This window comes from Triticum urartu, chromosome 5 (genome assembly GCF_003073215.2).
Source record: "Triticum urartu cultivar G1812 chromosome 5, Tu2.1, whole genome shotgun sequence".
NCBI lineage: Eukaryota > Viridiplantae > Streptophyta > Magnoliopsida > Poales > Poaceae > Triticum > Triticum urartu.
In genome coordinates, this window is record NC_053026.1 from 154,870,557 (window position 1) to 154,884,704 (window position 14,148).

The following is a 14,148-nucleotide window of genomic DNA, read 5'->3' on the forward strand; positions in this document are numbered from 1 at the left end:
AATCAGCTCGGCGCGCCCGCACCCAATCACCCGCGTCTCGCCCCACTCCCACCCCAGCCGCCAAACGAACCCTAGCCCTCTTTCTCTTTCCCCTCGATCCCCACGAGCCGCCGCACCCCTCCCTCGATCCCCACCATCCTCTCCTCACCAGCAACCGCCGGCCGACCTCGTCTCTCCACTCGCCTCCTCCTCTCCTCTATCATGTCGCCGTCGATCCCATCGCCAGCCTTCTCCTCTGCTCGCCACCTCCTGTCCTCTTCCATGTCACCGTCGATCCAGATCGGACGTAGGTCGTCTTCGCGGTGCGGGTGGGGATGTAGGGGAGGTGTAGGATGCGGACGACAAGGGAAGGAGGAGGCCGACGAGGAAGGCAAGCAACAGCGGGGAAGGAGAAGGTGAGCGATCCTAGCATGGGGAAGGGGCAGGGTGAGGCCTCGCGCACCTGCCGGCGGCCGGCAGGTCGACTTGTTGCGCCACCGCGTCGTCGCCTCCTCTGCACCATGAGAGGCGCCACCTCTGCCTCCACCCCCCCCCACTGGGCAAGGAGCTCGAGGTGAACAGGCGGTGTGGGAAGTGGGAAGGCGAGAGGAACCAGGAGCTCATCCCTCCTCCCATGGCTGCCTCGTGGATCTGGAGGTGCCTGTTGCAGGCGGCTCGAGCGATGCAAGCCGGCGGCGAACTAGGTGCTCCACTCTTTCTCCCCCTCTCTTAGTTTCTTCCTCACACACATTTTACTTTGCTATTATATGGATTTTTAAACTTGACGTGTGCAGATCTGACATAGAAGAGAGGAAGAATAATTTTAGCTAAGAGTGGAATTTAGAGTTCAAAGAATCAGTTGATGCTATTGACCAAAGAGCGATTTTTGTTACAGTTCCTCTGAATTAGTAAACCGAAAGGACTAAAACATCATCAGTCAGCCATTGTTGTTAGATTGATGTTGCCTTGATTACCACTTTGTTTGGTGGCTACACTATAAATTCTTGAGATATAGTGCAATGGTTGATAGTTTGTTGCATAATGATATTGATTCTGCTGAACTAATACTCTCTTTGTATATCTAGGATTCCTACTAGAACATGTCATTCCAAATTGCGACAATGATCTTTCTACTCATGAGTAGTCCTTTTTTATACTGAATTTTGATGCATACTCTGTGGCTGGGCGACCCGCTCACCTGAAGCTCCCTCGATTTCCATTCGATTCTACCTGTTTATGTAGTATTTTCACCATTAGGTTTCCATTGCTTGGCTCCTAACGGCATGATGCCTCATTTAGATTTTCTTATCTCGGTGTGTTTGTAATGTATTCAGAAAATTAGTTTGCTTTTTTTGCTCCCTGGAGAATGCATCCTCAATTAGTATGATAGCAGTCAAGCAAAAATGGCTTACTACTGATACAGATATAACTTCGACTATTAGCAGTCAAGCAAAAATGGCTTACTACTGATACAGATATAACTTCGATTACTCCTACTTTTTTGTTTTATTCTTTCTAGACTTTATATAGAATTTATCATTTTCAGTTGACGCGCTCTGAATGAAATATTATATCTGAGAGAACACGAAACTTGCAGATCATGCTATGTTTTAGCGCTCATGGAGTTCCTCTGTCATACGTTGAGTCTGGTGATCCTTACAAAACATATATGGAAGGCTATGGATCTTATCATGGATGAGCTCGAAAATATAGGAATTTCAAATCCATGTATACATCACACTCATACCCGGTATGTCACATAACCAACTTCAGTTGTCCTTGGCTTGTGAATTCACCATCCAAATATTTTCTTTTATTGGAGAGCACATAAAATATATGGAGAATCAAAGGTGAATGTAAATGAAACACTCCCTGTGTGTTTGCATGCACATGATCAGCACCTCCATTTACCTTTGTAGTAATGCTAGGATACAAACGTTACTTGTAATCAGTTTTTGGCCATTTCATACGTATGTCGTCAAGATTCTGTTCTGGCATAGAATATTCAGTTTAGTTTAGTTTGGTGACTTTGGTCTGCATTTGTCCCAGATTCTGTTCTGGTAGAGAATATTCACTTTAGTTTGGTCTACATTTGTCCCAGAGGGCGATTGTTTACTGGTCCGGTGCTTATGTCAGTTAATGATTAGTCAATATTTTGTTCTGATGTAGAATATTCAGTTTAGTTGGTCTGCATAGGTCCAGTGCTTATGTAAGTTATTATTTAGTCAAGACTCTGTTCTGGTGCAGAATATCTAATAACTTGCCACTTAAGTTGTTTCTACAAGCTAAAATTTGAACTTTAAAACTGATCTAGCCGTAGTTTTTGCAGCAAGAATACCATGACTTCTCTCGGCTATCGTGATTTTTCTTTGTAGACTTTCCATGACTGGACAAAATGCATGTTGTGGAGAAATTATAAATCACCTCACAAATTGTTGTAATGTTGTGCAGAAACTGAACAGGGACAAGCACATGCAATTATATGCTGTGGTAGATTTCAAAAGAGACCCATGGCTCAGAGTAGTTTTGCGCAAATGAAGGATACCAGACTGACCCATAGAGCATGAGACCCTCTTTGTCAGGGGCCACCTTACTTGTATGGCCTCGGGCTGAGGGGACCCTTCTAATTAAGGTGGTTACTACTTACTTGCTGATTTGAGCCTAGAACAGAATGTCATTTCGTGCTTGTCAGTCAGATAACATGTTTAATCTACAGATCTTTTTGGTCAGTTTATTTGCAAACCAGTTGAGAGTTAGTACCTGGGAAAATGAACATTTTTCTACCTCAAATTTGCATACCAGTATCCTTGTCTAATTTAAGATTACTTTTCTTATTGTGAAGAAGATTTGTGCTGCTGCCGCGTTCTTCAGTTTCTGGTGTTTTAGATGTTAGCTCATTATTGAGATAGTTCTGGTACGTCCATCTTCTGAAAAATATGTAAATTTTGTTTTCTGGACGTTGTTGCAGATCCTATGCGCCTGCCTCCTTCCTCCAGCTGCGTGAAGGCTAACGTGAGGAGCTGACGAGCTAAAGAAGGAGCTGGAGCAGGACTGTAGGAGGGAGTTACACTAGGGGCCGGAGCAGGACAACCATTGTTTCAGATCCACTTGACTCATCCCAAGTGGTTGCAATGTAATTTTTATTTACACACATAATGATAAGAGACTTATTTTTTCCAAAATATTAGATTCATAGTTTAAAAAAGGATACAGAAATATGAAAATAAGAGCTTTCGTTCATAAAATTTGTACAAAATGTCCCTTTCCATAATGAACTTGGTTTCTAATCACACACATGTACTGCTACATGATCCTATACGTGCTGTCTGAATTAACTGAAAGGATATTGGCATTTTATCTAGGATTTATTGACAGGGACTTTGATAATTTCTTAATCTTGCACGGGTTCTCACCATTGAGATTGCATATCTGGTCCTTACATCAGATATGCTTCTGGATCTGAAGTTATTCCAGCCTAACTGTTTTTTTGTTTGATTATTCTACTATTTCTTTTGAGTAATACCGACTGACTTACTGGTCGTCTGAAGCTTTCATAGAAGCATTTGTGTGTTCTTGAGCTTAGGTGTAAGGAGTTCAAGGGCAGTGATAGAATTTTGTGATCTGCTTCAGATGGGCATGCCGTTGAAAAATGATCCTTAACTCATTAGCTATCTTGATCTTCAGCATGTTTGGTTAGCAAGGCACATTATTTTGGCCCGAGCTTGTGGTCTCGCAATGACAGGTGGGCCGGTGCTGCTCCTGGTCCCGCTTGTCGGCTGCCCTGGGTTAGGATAATAGGGGCATGGTTTATATTGTCTATTCTTTCTGCTTGATCAGCTTACAATCAGATTGGTGTAGTGGAGCTAAAAATACATTGGCTGGTTGTGTCTCTTGGTTTGGCAGAAAGCGCAGCATGTCAAATTGATCGGTGTCCATCTCCCTCAATTTCTGCATATTTATATTTGGGAAGTGAACCAGGCTACTCATCGATTAATAAAAGCTTTATAGTTCTGTTCTCCTTCCATTATTTCTTCATTATTATTCATTTATTCTCTTAGATTAAAGGTATTATTGTGATGATGTCCTGTTGTTCTGTAATGTATTTTTGATTTTTTTCTGTGATTGTACTCAATGGTGCTTGCAGGTCCATGGACATTGTCATAATGGTCACCTTATCGCAGTGTATTATTTTTGGATCTCATATTCCTCAAGGTAATGGACAAGAATTTGTGTACTCGCTTGGCTAATGTTTTACTAGACCTAAAGATTTTCCTTGCTCTGCTCTGTTAGGCGCTCCATTCTCTGATTCGATGTCTGGCGATCTGAGAAATAAGAGGAGGAATAATCCAGCAGAAGAATTTGGTGAAGAAGAACAAGGTGATATTTCTCTCGTGTGAACACAATCAATTGTTTTCTTGATGTTATCACCCATGTGTTAATGTTGTAGAAGATTTATCATTTGACTTCTTCTTTTAGGTTTAATTTGTGTTTAGTTAATGCCCACAGATTGTGATATTCATATATGGGGATTTTTTTTGTCAATTTTGTTGCTTCAATATGTAGGTGCTACTGTCCATGTGGGATATCTAATAGGTCAGACTGGTTTGCTAGCTTAATTTTTTAGCTTGATGTTTTCATTTAGGGGTGTCCTCTTCAGCTGCATCTTGTGTGCAGCTCCAAAATTCTATGTTTCAAAGCACTTATTTCCATATTCTGTTTATTATTTTTAAGTCATGAAAACTCTTTTCGGTCTGCTTGATCACTCCACTTCCATGTTTATCCTTGCAGAAAAGAATACCTTTATCCTGATAGGCATGGAAACACCGGTTCGCATTGAGTGCATCATCGCTAATCAACTACTATGTATGGTCAGCGGACATGCATGCTTATTCCCGTAACATATCATTACTCTATCTCCTTAGCCTTTCTAACTTTTAAGATTTGATCAATTCTCTAGAAGTTCGTACAGATCTAGAACTATTTGGTTTTGTTGGTCAAATCCATTACCTGTATGTCCTTATTTATTTTATTGTTCGAACAAGATATCAGATCACCTACATTCATTATTCTTGATTACAGTCTCATACTAAAGTAGTCTAAAATGGTCTGAATAGTTGTAGTAATTCATAAATATTTTCAGTGTAGTTCTTATTTGGTTTCTAGGCATAGAATTTACTTTAAAATTTTTATCTTTATTTGATTAGTAAGGCTCTAGAATAAAACAGACCAATGATATATACACAAACAGACTCAATAGGAGTTAACGGGTACCTAGCTTTTGAAACCTCTGATATATACAAAATATTATTTGAGTAGAACAGGAGAGATGCAATCTTATGGATATTTCCGCATTTGTAAGAAACTTTCCAGCTTGGCAAGAGGGCTTGACTAGCCATGTGTAGGACTCAGCCATGCTGCCTTCCAAATGATTAGTCATTGGTGTTTTCTTATGTTCCTATTAGCCCCAGTGCATCAGATAAGTAGACTGTTATGTTGAAAAAAGGAAAGACTACTCTTTTGTTACTTACAGCACAGATATATGATATAACATCAGAGAGCAATGGATATAGAAGAAATATGTAAACAGTTGTCCCTAGAAGAAATATGCAACTACTTATTCAGGTTACTTAATTAATAACGCATCTATATCATTACATACACATACTGAATGTGCCTTTTGAGAGTGAGCTTCTGTCAGTACCTCACACTTATCTTATATGCCATTCCAACTATCTGTTGCGGTAGAGAGCGAGGGACATATAAGAAATCTCCAGGCAGCTTCACTTAGATGCATCATCTTCTGCTAGGAGTCAGCTTGAAGAACAACCTTCTCAGGTTAATTCTTGGGTCAGTGTTTCGGCTTTTCTCCATTGGTTCGTAAAAACCGAATGGTAACTTGACTTTACAGAGAGCCTGCTGCACTATAACTTTGGTTTAATCTGTTGATAATGCCCATGAGTATATTCTTAGTGTATGTTTGACCAGATTTTTTTAACTTGTGTTGTTCCTATGCTTCAGGAGACTGCAACTGACATGCTGGATGGGGAATAACCAAATTTGTGGACAAAGACAGAGTTCATCGCAAGGGGTGGTGTTTAGGATATATACACAAAAGAGGAAACTTTTTTTGTACAAAACCAAATTATATGATGTAATAGACCACTATTTCTAAGAAATGTTCATCATGTGTTGAGTACATTTTATTGTGTCACTTTTTTTTGAGGGGTAGCTTTATTCATCAAACATCACAAAGTGTGCGATAGAGTTCATCAAACCAGGCTTTATTGTGTCACCTATGTTTACCTTCTTTTTTACGGTGTTGCCTATGTTTACCTTCTTTTTAGCGTAAGCTATTTGGACTTTCTAATTGCAAGCTCAGTTATTTGACCCATCGATGTTCTAATTTGTTGCATAATTACATTAAGCAACTATTTACATTTCATTCTTTGTTTGTATTTTTTTTAAAACTTATGCCTCCATGTTCTTGAATAACATAATAAATTATGCATGCTCAAGTATATATTTTGAAGGCCAAATCTATTCTTTTTTATAAAAATAGTTACAATTCGTGTCCTATGTGATTGCTCAAGCCTATGGTAACCTATTCATGTCACACAAATATTTTCTTTTTCCAAACCCATTGCCAAAAAATACATCCATGCCAACTTTACTCTCTCATCATAGTGGGCATATTTTCAAACTGAACATATTCATATTATGCAATTTTCCTTTTCCCAGACTATTATTTCACAACGTAATAAACATGTTTAAAAAAATAGCATGATTTAGTAGAAGGTCCTTGCAGCATGAAACTATTTTCATCGATAGCATGTCTTCAGCGGGTCTTTGCGCCATTTGGCGCAATGGGTCAACTAGTATAAAAAATTGACGGAGGTAAGGAGACGAACACAGAGTCCGTCACTGGCGTAGAACCTTCTGAGTCTGGCTGCGTTCCACGGGTTTGGCTCGAGTCGATTGTCCGATGCGTCCCGCAGATGGTACGCTCCACCGGTCAGAACTTTGTCAATAACGAAGGGACCTTCCCATTTGGGCTTGAGCTTGTCCTTTTTCTTCTCCAGTAGGCGTAGAACAAGTTCGCCAACGTTATAAGTTTTGGCCTGTACTTCTTTGCTTTGGTACCGCCGAGCTTGTTGCTGATAGAATGCGGAGCGGGCTTTTGCCACGTCACGCTCCTCCTCCAGGGCGTCCAAACTGTCCTGCCGATCAAGCTCGGCTTCTTTCTCTTTGTACATGCGCACTCGAGGTGAGTCATGAATGATGTCGCAGGGCAGTACCGCCTCTGCGTCGTACACCATAAAGAATGATGTGTATCCGGTAGTGCGATTCGGCGTGGTCCGCAGCCCCCATAGTACGGAGTCAAGCTCCTCCACCCAGTGCGTATCTGATTCCTTCAAGGATCGCACTAATCTGGGTTTAATGCCGCTCATGATAAGACCATTTGCTCGCTCGACTTGACCGTTAGTTTGCGGGTGATAGATAGAGGCATAATCGAGCTTAATGCCCATGTTGCTGCACCAAGTTTTTACATCATCGGCTGTAAAGTTCGAGCCGTTATCGGTGATGATGCTGTGGGGGACACCATAATGGTGTACAACCCCGGATATGTAGTCTATAACTGGTCCGGACTCGGCCGTTTTAACTGGTTTGGCTTCTATCCATTTGGTGAATTTATCCACCATGACCAATAGGTATTTTTTCTTATGGCTTCCCCCTTTAAGGGGTCCCACCATGTCAAGCTCCCAGACCGAAAAGGGCCAAGTAATGGGGATTGTTTGGAGAGCGGTAGGTGACATATGGCTTTGGTTTGCAAAAAGCTGGCAACCGACGCAACGTTGAACGAGGTCCTGTGCGTCTGCTCGGGCCGTCGGCCAGTAAAAACCTGTATGGAAGCCCTTGCTTACAAGGGCCCAAGCTGCGGCGTGGTGGCCGCCAAGTCCAGCATGAATTTCTGCCAAAAGTTGTCGTCCTTCCTCTTCGGAGATGCACCTTTGAAGTACTCCGGTAGCGCTTTTCTTATAGAGCTCTCCCTCGTGGAACTTGTAGGCTTTAGACCATCGCACAATGCAACGTGCCTCGTTTGGGTCATCAGGGAGTTCTTGCCTAGTTAGGTAAGCCAAGAAGGGTTCTATTCATGGGGCGATGACAGCCATAATCACGTGGGCCGAAGATGTTATTTCGGTGGCAGAGCCTCCGATTACGTCAGAGTGTTCGGGATCCGGTGTTGTGGCCGGATCCGGACTGTTTTTGCCGGTCTTCCCTTCCCACACCACGGATGGCTTAAACAACCTTTCCAAGAAGATATTAGGTGGGACAGGGTCGCGCTTAGCGCCGATGCGGACGAGGATATCCGCCGCTTGATTGTTTTCTCGGACCACATGGTGGAATTCGAGGCCCTCGAACCGAGCTGACATTTTGAGGACGGCGTTGCGGTAAGCCACCATTTTTGGGTCCTTGGCGTTAAAGTCCCCATTATTTGAGATATTGCGAGGTTTGAACCCCCTCGCACCTCTAGGCGTTGAATGCCCATGGAGACTGCCATCCGGAGACCATGCAACAGGGCCTCATATTCTGCTGCATTGTTGGAGTCTGTGTATAATATTTGGAGTACGTATTGAACTGAATCTCCGGTGGGGGATGTTAGGACGATGCCCGCCCCCAGACCAGCCAACATCTTAGAGCCGTCAAAGTGCATGATCCAATTGGAGTACGCGCCGTACTCTTTAGGGAGTTCAACTTCCGTCCATTCGGCGACAAAATCAGCCAGTACTTGCAACTTAATGGCTCGCCGTGGTTTATATGTTATGTCGAATTGGAGGAGCTCGATATCCCATTTAGCAATCCGGCCCATGGCATCACGGTTATTTATTATGTCGTTGAGTGGTACTTCGGAGGCCACCGTAATTGAACACCCTTGAAAGTAGTGTCATAGTTTCCGGGATGCCATGAAGACCGCGTATGCTATCTTTTGATAATGTGGGTACCGTGATTTGCATGGAGTGAGGGCGGTGGATACGTAGTATACCGGCTTTTGAAGCAGGAACTTATGTCCGTCCGTCTCTCGTTGGACGACGAGCATTGCGCTTACAACTTGGTGTGTTGCCGCTATATATAACAGCATTGGTTCACCGACATTTGGCGCGGCCAAGATTGGGTTGGTGGCCAATGCGGCTTTTATTTCTTCCAATCCGGCCGTGGCCGCATCTGTCCACTCGAAGTGTTCGGTGCATCGAAGAAGGTGATAAAGAGGTAGTGCCTTTTCTCCTAATCGGGAGATAAAGCGGCTTAAGGCAGCCACGCATCTAGTTAACTTCTGGATTTGCTTGAGGTCTGTTGGGACAGCCAACTGTGACAAAGCTCGGATTTTAGCTGGATTTGCTTCAATTCCTCTATTGGAGACGATGAAGCCCAAGAGCTTTCCGGCGGGCACGCCGAAAACACATTTTTCTGGATTGATCTTGATGTCATATGTTCGGAGGTTGTCGAACGTGAGCCTCAAGTCGTCTATTAAGGATTTGACGTGTCTTGTTTTGATGACCACATCGTCTACGTATGCCTCCACTGTTTTGCCGATTTGTGTTTCCAGGCATGTCTGAATCATGCGTTGATAGGTTGCACCGGCGTTTTTGAGCCCGAAAGGCATGGTGTTAAAACAGAAGGGGCCGTATGGAGTGATGAATGCCGTTGCGGCTTGATCGGGCTCCGCCATCTTAATTTGATGGTATCTGGAGTATGCGTCGAGGAAGCACAATGAGTCGTGTCCTGCGGTAGCGTCGATAATTTGATCGATGCGTGGGAGGGGGAAGGGATCCTTGAGGCAAGCCTTGTTATGGTCCTTGAAATCGACACATAGGCGCCATGATTTTTCCTTCTTTGGTACCATCACCAGGTTTGGTAGTCAGTACGGATGTTTTATTTCTCTAATGAATCCGACCTCGAGTAACTTGGCTAGCTCTTCTCCCATGGATTGTCGCTTAGGCTCAGAGAAACACTGAAGAGTCCGCTTGACTGGCTTGAACCCCTTTAGAATGTTAAGGCTATGCTCGGCCAGCCTGCGTGGGATTCCTGGCATGTCTGAAGGATGACAGGCGAATATGTCCCAATTCTCACGCAAGAACTCCTGCAGTGCGGCGTCTATTGTGGGGTTCAGCTGTGCCCCGATGGATGCTGTTTTTGTAGGGTCCGTTGGGTGGACCTGGAATTTGACTATTTCGTCCGCTGGTTTAAAAGAGGTGGACTTGGGTCTTTTGTCGAGTATCACATTGTCCCTGTCCACTGTGGAGCGCAGCGCAGTTAGTTCTTCGGCCGCAAGGGCTTCGGATAACGCCTCGAGGGCTAGTGCGGCGGTTTTATTTTCGGCGCGGAGTGCTATGTCTGGATCACTAGCCAGAGTGATGATTCCATTGGGCCCGAGCATTTTGAGCTTCATGTACCCGTAATGGGGTATAGCTTGGAAGATCGTGAATGCCTCCCGCCCTAAAAGGGCATGGTATCCGCTACTGAACGGGGCCACTTGGAATGTGATTTCTTTGGACCTATAATTCTCCGGCGTGCCGAATACCACATCTAGTGTGATTTTTCCTGCACATCGCGCCTCCCGACTAGGGATGATTCCTCTGAAGGTCATGCTGCTTTGCTCAATACGGCTCTTATCTATTTCCATTTTGCTGAGAGTTTCCTCGTAGATGAGGTTTAATCCGCTGCCACCGTCCATGAGCACTTTAGTAAGCTGGAAGCCGTCCACAATTGGACTAACGACCAAAGAGGCTGGTGCTCGGGCTGTTCGGAATTGAGGTTCGTCACTGGCATTGAAGGTTATGGCCGTGTCGTTCCATGGATTTATTGCTGCAACGTGGCAGACTTCGGCAAGGCCGCGGAGTGTTCTCTTGTGCCTATTATTTGAGGTGAAGGTCTCGAAGACTGTCAATACTGTATTGTTATTTTCCACGGGATGGTGCTCTGTTATATTGTTGATGAGGATATCCTCGCCGCTCTTGGCCACCTACCGGAGTATCCAACATGCTCTAAGGCTGTGTGTTGGCATGGTATCCGCTGTACTATGAATTTTGCATGGCCCATTGAGCCATCCCTCCAATATAGTTTTACACCCTGTAGTGGGCTTTTGTTTCTTTGTAATTGGATCGGGTGACTTACGAGAGTACACCCTTTTAGTTCAGACGGAGGGTTTAGTGAGAGCCGGAGGGTCCCAGAATTTTATTTGGGTTTTCCAGGCGCTTTCCATGGAACAGTACTTCTGTACTATGGCCGCTAAGTCAGCGAAGTGTGCTATGTCACGACGACTTATGGCGTTGAGGATTCCCTTGTCCATGCAATTTTTGCAAAAGAATGAAATTGTGTCTTCCTCGTGACAGTCCTTGACCTTGCTCATTACAAGGAGGAATCTGGCCCAATAGTGATGTACTGTCTCTTGGGGCTCTTGTCTAATGTGGGAAAGATCACTTGAGTCTGGGTGGGTGGGTAGATTTAGGTCCAAACCCTGACCCGATCCGAGACCCAGGGGCGGAGGAGTTTCCGAGCTTGGCAGCTCGGACTCCTAGATGTTGCCCAATAGTTCTGGCCCACTGTCTGATTCTAGGTTTGAAGCTTGGGCCATGTCCTCCCGTGGACGGGTATCCGGCTCGGAGAGCTCGGGAATCCGGACATAGTTTGTCCTTAAAATAGAGGAAGAATTGCTACATTGCTCCTCCACCACCGCTATCTGATGGGTGACCGGCGGAGAGTTAATCTCCCTTTGGTTGGGTTTAAGCCCGATCCGATCATAGTCCGTTGCGACTCCCAGGGTGGTGATGCGATCCAAGAGCTCGTTCAGGGAAGAGAGCTCTATTGGATCCATCTGCTCGGCGAATCCCGAGCCGACGTGGAGGCTGTTTTTGATGACCCGAGAAGTCATCGTCGGCGCGACGGCCGAACGGGCGGTCATGACGAAGCCGCCTAGTCAGAGAGTTTGGCCTACAGCCAGGGCTCCCCCCGAGGTAATGTTGTCCTTAACAACAAGATGAGCCATCAAGCCTTATCGTGGCGGCACATTGGAACTTTCAATGAAAGCACCAATGTCGGTGTCAAAACCGGCGGATCTCGGGTAGGGGGTCCCGAAATGTGCGTCTAAGGCGGATGGTAACAGGAGGCAGGCAGTGGCGGAGCCAGAACTTTTCTGGAGCCTGGGCAAGTTGAGCCTAAGTGTATAATCTAGAAATATCAAAATTGGAGTATTCGGATACACATCATATAAGATAGCACCAAACTTCTGAACCACAAAACCACATTAATAATGAAGTGAAAACATGAATGCAATAGTAACAAAAAATGTAATTTTAAAATAAACTAATAAATCAATATCCATTTCATAGACCAAATAAAGTTGAGACTTGACAAGAAAAGATTTATAACCAGCCTTGCTTAGAGACAAACTTGGCATGTTGCCAACAAATGTAAAGCTATCCATACCAGATATCATTGTACAATTTCTGCTACCATGGGAGATGAAGCATCTCCCGCTTGTTGATTTTTGCCAAAAGAAAGACATATATCCAGCCTTGTATAGAGCCAAACTCGCCATGTTGCCAAAGTCCTAGAAGGCACTACAAGATTAAAAATGGATTTGTAGTTAAAAAAATTAGTTGTGAGATGTGAATATACTCAAAATAGAAAGCTTGCAAGAATAGGGATGGTTAGATGGAACATACCAACAGTGTGCTAAAGAAAATTGCAAGGCAAAAGCCCTTTCCGAGACTTCATTGCCCACTCAGTGTAAAATATCATCAAGTCAATGAACCATTCATTATTGATCTCAATACGCAGTTTATTCTTGATAATCTTCATTGCTGAAAAAGCTCTCTCAAGAGATGACATTGACACAACCAATATATAATTTGAAGTTAGTTGTTTCACAAGTAAAAAGGAAAATGAGGTACAACAAGTAACAAGTTCATAGTAAGGAACTACTTGCACCAAGTATGTATTATCAAATATTTAGTTTGTGGTTAACCAAACTGAAAATAGTGAAATGTTTCTTTCTGTTTACCAGCAGAAAGACCACAAACTACACATAAAGGAATATGCATTCTATCAGTACGAAAGAACCAAAACATAAAAAAAAATGTTACATGAATACCATGACCTGCGAAATGATTATGCTAGTTCTACTACAAATTAATTGACCTAAAAATAAATACTTATCCAGGAGAAAAATCATATGACGATCCAAACTTCTTGAGGCCATGCCCTGGCGAGTGATCAACACAGATTAATCTGTTTTCTCCTCCCTTCTTCTTCAAGATGAACAAATAGTCAATGACGTGAGCTGCCTTCCAATTAATTCTGCAAAAACAATTCATTCCCTAGCCCAGACGAATTATTCACAGATGAGAGATGAATAGCTGGCTAACCCTAATTTATGGAGGATTCTTCGTTTTTGACCGAAGCAAGCAGAAGCCGAACGAGAAGGAGGTGTTCAGGGATGAGAGTAAACTGCCTGGGCACCTGATGTCCACTCGCCGCCGGCCGTGCCAGCCGCTACGCTTGCCACCGACGAGAAACGAAGAGAAAAAGAGTCAGCGAGTTTGAGCGATTGATACAGAAGTTTGTTTCGAGCAGGGCAGCTGGGCTACAGACTGTTGTTGGGACATGCGCTACGTACACCTGTGAGAAACGAAAGGCCCAATTGTTTTTTGCCTGGGGTAAAATCAAGCTCACGTAGCGTTTAGCCCTTTATTAATTTGTTCGATCTTTGCTCTCGAGGACCAGCGAGCCCGGGCAAGTGCCCAGGGTTGCTGGGCGGTGGCTTCGCCACTAGAGGCAGGGGACACAATGTTTACCCAGGTTCGGGCCCTCTCGATGGAGGTAATACCCTACTTCCTGCTTGATTGATCTTGATGATATGAGCATTACAAGAGTTGATCTACCACGAGATCGTAGAGGCTAAACCCTAGAAGCTAGCCTATGATTATGATTGTTCTTGTCCTACGGACTAAACCCTCCGGTTTATATAGACACCGGAGGGGGCTAGGGTTACACAGAGTTGGTTACAAGGGAGGAGATCTACATATCCGAATTGCCAAGCTTGTCTTCCACGCAAAGGAGAGTCCCACCCGGACACGGGACGAAGTCTTCAATCTTGTATCTTCATAATCC

The 14,148-nt window shown here is 44.0% G+C and overlaps 1 long non-coding RNA gene across 1 annotated transcript; it reads left to right on the top strand.

Annotated features, from left to right (window-relative positions):
* Nucleotides 1-573: 573 nt before the first annotated feature.
* On the top strand, nt 574-4,834 carry LOC125555783. The gene is made up of 4 exons (XR_007304859.1): nt 574-683; nt 4,124-4,191; nt 4,270-4,356; nt 4,768-4,834. It is a non-coding gene; the product is annotated as an uncharacterized LOC125555783 (long non-coding RNA).
* The last annotated feature ends 9,314 nt before the right edge of the window (nt 4,835-14,148 follow it).